Source organism: Ctenopharyngodon idella, chromosome 4 (assembly GCF_019924925.1).
Source record: "Ctenopharyngodon idella isolate HZGC_01 chromosome 4, HZGC01, whole genome shotgun sequence".
Taxonomy (NCBI): domain Eukaryota; kingdom Metazoa; phylum Chordata; class Actinopteri; order Cypriniformes; family Xenocyprididae; genus Ctenopharyngodon; species Ctenopharyngodon idella.
In genome coordinates this window covers 16,192,884-16,199,181 of record NC_067223.1, presented here as the reverse complement: position 1 = coordinate 16,199,181, position 6,298 = coordinate 16,192,884, and positions in this window count along the sequence as shown.

Below are 6,298 nucleotides of genomic sequence, written 5' to 3'. Positions count from 1 at the left end.
CCGATATACAATGGGTTTTTACTTTCATATCAGGTAATATGTTGACGTCAGTAGGACATTTGATGGGTGAATTCAGTCATTTACAGAAACTCGTCAGCTATGTTGACTGCTCCATTGTGTAGGTTTGTGTGTAAGAAAATGTGTTGAAAATATTTGCTGCTGACACAACACTTATGAGTATTTCCAGTCGCAGCACGAAGTTAGTCACTCCCAAACATGGTTGAGCTGTGAGGTAAATAGAAACCTGAAAAACCAGTTAGACGAGAGAGAGAGAGAGAGAGAGAGAGAGAGAGAGAGAGAGTGGGTCAGTCATAGACAAAACTGAAAATGCCAAAACAAAAGTCATGACAATACATTTTCAAAAAAAGTCAGAGGAATGTAGCTTGACTTTTTTTTGTCTGATTAGTGACTAAGGAAAATATGCACAAGAATCTATTCTATCGGTAAGTTGTTGTTAATATTATTATTACTGTGTTTTTCTGAGATATACTGTATGAGAAAAATTATGGTATTTGACCTACAGAAAGTGACCCCAGCAGGTCTGATTGTTGACAGTACCACCTACTGGTCAAACGTTATACAGCTAAAATAATGGCAAACCTCAACTACTTTCTGTGACCAGATAAATCTCCTCAATTGGTCTATGTAAAGCACTATAAATTATAATTTTATATTAAATGTGCTATAAATAAACCTGCCAGATTAACACAGCCAGTGAACACAAGCTGGGGGAATCAAACCACTTGCAAATCATTAGATGGAAAAACACACCTAACACTGACATTTATCACGCAAAGGATGACAAGAACGCCTTATCAGAGATCATAACAAGTGTTGCAGATATCCATAGCACTCTTAAACTTTCACATACATCTTCTCATTTATTTATTTATTTTTTTTAACTTCAGGTTTCCCTTGCAACTTCCCACCTTTGCATGTTTCCTCTTGCTGTTTGAGGGCTGATTCTGGACAAGCATAATATTTGCTCTATAGTGTTATGCTGACAAGCGACGGTTTTGGCCAGAGGAAGCTGAATGTGCTCATGTGAATTACTGCAGTATTAGATTATGCAGCAAGTATGCTTATGAAGAGCAGCTGTTTCCTACACACACATACTGTCCAGCTCATGGTGTTCATGTATTCATGCCGCTTTCAAGTGGCAATTTGGTGTTGTGAGCGGCAATGTGTGCTACTATAACTCAGAAAAACAGACATGTCAAAGGGATAGTTCACCCTAAAATGAAAATTAAGTTATCATTTACTCACCGTGGTGTGATTTTCTTTAAAAATGTCCTGCTCATCCAGTGAATAGTGACCAGCATCAAGCTTTTTAAAAAAGATGCAAAAGTATCACAGAATGATCCCATGTGACACATATCCCATATATTCCAAGTGTTCTGGGGGTGTATAATAGGGTTTGGTGAAAAACATACCGAAATTTAATTGTATTATTGAACAAAATTCTTGACCTTGGTCATTTTAATACCTGTTTCGGAACAAAGCAAAAAGTCACCACCAGTGAGACATCGTTGCAAAATATGCTTGAAGCTGCAGTGGAAATTTGCATTGTGATAATATCAATGTTTTGTTATTTAGTAGTGCAACACTGTTTACAGATTCAGTAACTATAACTGTAAATTTAAACCTGGAATATACTGTGCTGATATTGAGTTCAGAAATCACACAGCATTCAAACAGCATCAATCCTGCCTTCTCAGATTAAACTGGTCCTGTAAGGTTAAAAAAGTCAATAGTTGTGCGGCAGAGTTTCTTGTATTTTCCTGCATGAGCAGCAGATCTCTGAGGGAATCGACTGTGCTTCTACTGTAACTCTTAAAGAGGAATAAAATGACAAAGACGACAAAGAATCAGAGAAACAGGAGACTGAAGACACAGATGATGTAAGGTTTTGTTACTAGACTGTTTGACAAGAGGAGAACATGCATGTGAGTCAGAGAGCAGCTGTGTGTTTGCCTGAAAACACTGGCCTCAGGACACACACACACACACACACACACACACACACACACACACACAGCTGGTTTATAAGCATGAATGGAGGCAAGGAGGAAGTAACGCACCAAGAGAAATCCCTGCATGAACAAAACGAATTGATTATATAACAAAGAAAAATGACAGTAGAGAGAAAGATGGAGACCAGTGACATTGAGAGAATATAGAAAGATGCATGGAAAGCCCACATAAGAAAAAATTTATGACATAAAAAGGCATATCTATGACATAAAAAGTTGAAATTATAAGATAAAAAGTAAAACATTTTATGTCACAATTATATGACGTCAGATCAAAATAATCATGACATAAAAAGTCATAATTATGAGATAAAAAGTCAATTATGACAATAGATGAAATTATGAAAAAATATAAATGTTTAACATAATTACTACTTTTGTCAAATTATAACATATATCATCATGAGATAAAAAGTCAAAATTATGACAAATATAACATTATGAGATGAACTATGAAAAAATTTGAAATTATAAGATAAAAAGTAAAAAAAAAGGTCACAATTATATGACGTTATATCAAAATAATTAAGGCAGTGTCACATGTATGTCTGTTTTTGCACCATGTTCTTTTGTCACGTGTCTCCCTTTGTTTAGTTTTCCAGGCATTAGTTAGTTGTCATGGTTTCTAATTTGATTAGTGTCCTCGTTTCAGGTGTATCTTGTTTATTATCCCTCATTAGTTTCTGTATAAGTACTCCTTGGTTTGTTCACTCTTTGTCCTGTCATTGTTATGTTTTGGATGTGTTTACCTAACTTTTGAGTTATTATTAAACCTTTTGAGTTCTTTGAAAACCTGCTTCCTTCCGCCTGTGGTCACATACTGTTACAGATGACAGGACCAAAAACAATGGAATGGGCTGAGGATTACCTGTCCTCCCTGCGACAGAATGGACGTCCTCTGGAGTGGTACGTGGAGGAATTTTTGGATTATTCCCATCTGGTGAGCTGGAGTCCTCACTCAAGGCCTACTTTCGTATAGGACTGGATAGTGAGTTATATCAGTTCCTGTCTCCTGGTCATTATAACTTGCCTCTAATTGATTTTATTAATTTCGTCCTCTGGCTATACAATTCTGATTTTATGGTTGAAGTTAAAGAGGACAACAGCACTTATCCAGTCCTATCCCAAAAGAGTTTGGCCACTCCAGCTCACCGCAATCCTGCAACCAAATCCTCCACATCCCTTAACATTGGGACCATCATAGCCACTCCAGAGGCCGCCATTCCTGAGCCTCGTCGCAAGATGGCTGCCGCCACGCCCGAGCCCTCGGTCGAGATGGCTGCTGCCACGCCCGAGCCCTCGGTCACAATTGTGCCTTTAGGCCTTTTAGTGGAGTATGAGGGGATGTCCTGGAGCCCAGAGATGGTTCCAGCCCCTGAGTCCGCTCCAGCTCACGAGCCCGCTCCAGTCCTGGAACTCAGCCCAGTACATGCTCCTATACCAGAGAGCATTACAGTGTCCCTAATGGCACTAGCAACTGTGTGTGTTTGGGCCACACATACAATCGCTCCAGCCCCCGAGCCGGCTCCAGCCTCGGCTCCAGCCCCCGAGCCGGCTCCAGCCCCCGAGCCGGCCCCCGAGCCGGCTCCAGCCTCGGCTCCAGCCCCCGAGCCGGCTCCAGCCTCGGCTCCAGCCCCCGAGCCGGCTCCAGACTCGGCTCCAGCCCAGAAACCCGTGGCTCCTCCCAAAGAAATTATTGGATGTTTATATATTGGATGTTTACCTACCTTTTGAGTTATTATTAAACCTTTTGAGTTTAACTTTTGAAAACCTGCTTCTCCTGCTTCCTTCTGCCTGTGGTCACATACCATTACAGACAAGTCATAATTATGAATTTTTTCATAATTATTTTTGACATAACGTCATATTGTGACATTTCTTTACTTTTTATCAATAAATGAAATAAAAATTTTTTATTTTTATTTTCATAACCATAATTGTTATCATATCAAAATTATAACGTCATAATGATGAGATGAAAAAGTCAATTATGACAATAAATGAAATTATGAAAAAAATCTACATTTTTAACATCATAATTATTACTTTTGTCAAATTATAACATATTACATCATAATGAGATTAAGTCAAAATTGTAATGTCATGAGATAAAAAGTCATAACTATGACAAAAAAAGTTGCAAGTCATAGTTGCTTTGATATAACGGCCTATATTTGTAACTTTTACTTTTATTTTTATCAATAAATTAAAACATAATGTTTTGAAACATATTTATTGCTTTTTATGTCAAAATTATAACATATTACATCATAAAATTGAGATTAAAAAGTCAATTGTGATAGCAAACAAAATTATGAAAAAAATCTATATTTTTAATGTCATAATTATTACTATTTATGCCAAAATTATGAGATAAAAAGTCAGAAATATGACATTCAGTCATAATTATGAGATAAAGTCCCATTTATGACAAGTTGAAATGTTTAGGTTGTAGTTATTAATATATTTTTTTGTCCTCTTTATCTCATAATTGACTTGCGTCATAATTATGACTTTATCTCGCAACATCCTAGCAATAAAATGTGATTCTCTCATTCAGACATGGCCGAAAATCACCAGTAAACCAGACCTCTCTCTCAGTAAGGATGTGTAGCATCATATTTCAGGAGCTCCAGAAAAGCAGGGTGCGGTACAGAGGATCTGAACACCACCGGTGTAAACACTGATGTCACATCCTAAAAATCAACATAGCGTGGCAGGAATATTGGCAGCTAAACCATATCCTGCACAGCTGACAGCATCAGCACTGGATAAATATTGACCTGAAGTTGTCAGCACTGCACTCCAAGAACGTGTATGCTATTGGGTGGCAAGACACACCAGCTGTAATTCTCCTCTTGCCCTCTGGGTGGCGACGAACGTCATACTATTTTTCTAAGGGAACAGCGAACTTACAGCAATGAGAGTCAATCAATCATCACCAGTAAGTTACTGACAAGAGTGATGATTCAGTATTTGATGAAATCAAACAATGATGTTGACATGAGTGGTCAGAATTAAAGAAAGTGGCAGTTTCGCCACTCTTTTGCATACTACACAAATTCAACCAAATGTATAAGGTGTGGCGCCCTCTTATGGTCAAAATGAAATGTATGAATGTCAAGAAAGCTTCATACACAACGTTTCCCCTTTTAATCTGATATAAAATTAGGTATAAAAATACCTAATATACTGTCTGCACAATTTAGTAGTCCTGCTGATAAAAGTTCTTGTCTTATTTGACAATAAAATGACATATTTAAGTATTTTAAATAAGCTACACAAAATACAATCTCAAAACATTTTGTCACAAATTACTGATCTGATTATTTTCTGTCCAGCAAAATACAAATTAAAACATTTTTAATCACATACAGTATTTTACATACTACAATTTACTGAAATGCTGAAAAAGTGAGATTGTTTTTGAGACCTCTAAGTTAAACTGAAGTGCCAAGTTCAAGACAAACAGAACTAATTTTGCTCAAACCAAACAAGGAAGAAGAACAAACGCCAGCTCAGTAAAGTTTCCTGACCTATTTTCTGCAGTATGATAACTAGCGCTGCCTGGTTATGATCATTTACAATATAAACGTGTCATAAAAGTCATAAAACAGATTTAGGATAAGAAAGAAATGTGCTCTTGTTATATATGTCAGGCATACTGAATATATGTTTGACTGCACGTGGGACGCAAGTGCTCGAGTGCTCAGATGATGGAGTGCTGCATGGGGTTAAGAATGGGATATGGGTCGAGGTCTGAGGTTACAGCACCATTATTCTGAGCACATGACAGGGGATTTGGTTTCAGGATGTAAAATCACCCTGCCGTTTGACCTTACCTGTGTCCGGCTGCTGTGCTGGTGTTCAGGGGGGTCGGTGCGGCGCGGGGGGCCGCGGGAGCCGTGCTGTGGGTCCGGTGCTGACTACAGTGACAAGGTACTGAAACCTAATCAGATAACAACTGCACTTTATAATCAGAAATCTGAAGTACATTTAGATAATTAGTGGCTTGCTTCGACTATAAAAGAATTTTCATGTATTAATCACTTTTTTATTGGCAATGTGTGAATAGCTTGTAACTAAAGAAAAAAGACCTTCCCCAACTTGTCTATGAAGGCCTGTAGACTGATTTTTATGTGAAGGACTTGGGCCTTTCAGGATTTTTTTCTTTGTCCTTTGTTGTTCGATTAACATTAAAAATACAGACAGCAGCAGGAATATTAGGCTGCTTTAAGAGTGAATGCACTGATCTAATACACTGA